Consider the following 1,213-nt stretch of genomic DNA (forward strand, 5'->3'; position numbering starts at 1 on the left):
CCGGGCCAGATGAAGAGATCTTGATGACAATCCTTTATCCAACTTATCTAAATATTTAAGAAATATCTGGACCCCACAAAGCAAGAAAGGATGTTAAAAAACAATATATACACATTAATATTGGTGGAATGCAGCTAAGGTAATGTTGAGTAGAAAATGCAAAGCCTTAAATGCTTTTATTAGAAGATTTAAAATTGAAGAGGCGGCTTGGTGCCTGTGGCTCAAGCGGCTAAGGCACCAGCCATATACACCTAAATTGGTGGGTTCGAATCCAGCCTGGGCCCACTGAACAACAATGATGGCTACAATCAAAAAATAGCTGGGCGTTGCCGTGGGTGCCTGTGGTCCCAGCTACCTGGGAGGCGGAGGCAGGACAATCGCTTGAGCCCAGGAGTTGGAAGTTGCTGTGAGCTGTGATGCCACAGTACTCTACCCAGGGGAATAGCTTGCGGCTCCATCTCAAAAAATAAATAAATAAATAAAATTGAAGAGGCAAGCAACTTAAAAAGAATAAACTCAAAGTACAAAGAAGGAAATAAAATTTTAAAATATCAGAGTATTGAAAATTGCAAAAGTTGGTTCTTTGAAAAAACTAAAAAAAAATTACTAAGTTCTAGCACAAATAAATGAGAGATGGTCAAATATTCCCTACTAGAAATTTAAAATGGAACAAAAAGTCAAATACAACTAAAATTTAAAAAGGAATAGAAGATATAATGTACTCATATAATTTAATGCCAAAAAATCTGAAATGATACTTTTCTAGACAAACATAATTTAGTAACACAGACTCAAGTGAATAATCCTAAACTCATCAAATAAATTGAATCAATTAAGTCACTTATCTATCAGCAAAGAAAATACTAGAATTCCTAACAAACATTAGGAATGTTTGTTCCTAAACATTCTAGGAACAAATAACCTAACCTAACCTAACTATTGCAGAGTACATAAAAAATAAACATAGGGAAAATATTCCTGAGAGAAGTTCCAATTCATTTTTAAAGTCTGAGATATGGCTCGGGGCCTGTGGCTCAAGTGGCTAAGACGCCAGCCACATACACCTAAGGTGGCGGGTTCGAATCCCCAGCCCCGGCCCGCCAAACAACAATGACGGCTGCAACCAAAATGGCCAGGCGTTGTGGCGGGCGCCTGTGGTCCCAGCTACTTGGGAGGCTGAGGCAGGAGCCTCACTTGAGCCCAGGAGTTGGAG

The 1,213-nt window shown here is 39.2% G+C and overlaps 1 protein-coding gene across 1 annotated transcript in view; it reads right to left on the bottom strand.

Moving 5' to 3' along the window:
- The window catches only part of DOCK7 (dedicator of cytokinesis 7), a 227,951-nt gene that overhangs the window by 3,752 nt on the left and 222,986 nt on the right, over positions 1-1,213 (bottom strand). The gene's annotated exons all lie outside the window — the stretch shown is intronic.

This window comes from Otolemur garnettii, unplaced genomic scaffold (assembly GCF_000181295.1).
Source record: "Otolemur garnettii isolate 467f Iridium unplaced genomic scaffold, OtoGar3 scaffold00066, whole genome shotgun sequence".
Lineage (NCBI taxonomy): Eukaryota > Metazoa > Chordata > Mammalia > Primates > Galagidae > Otolemur > Otolemur garnettii.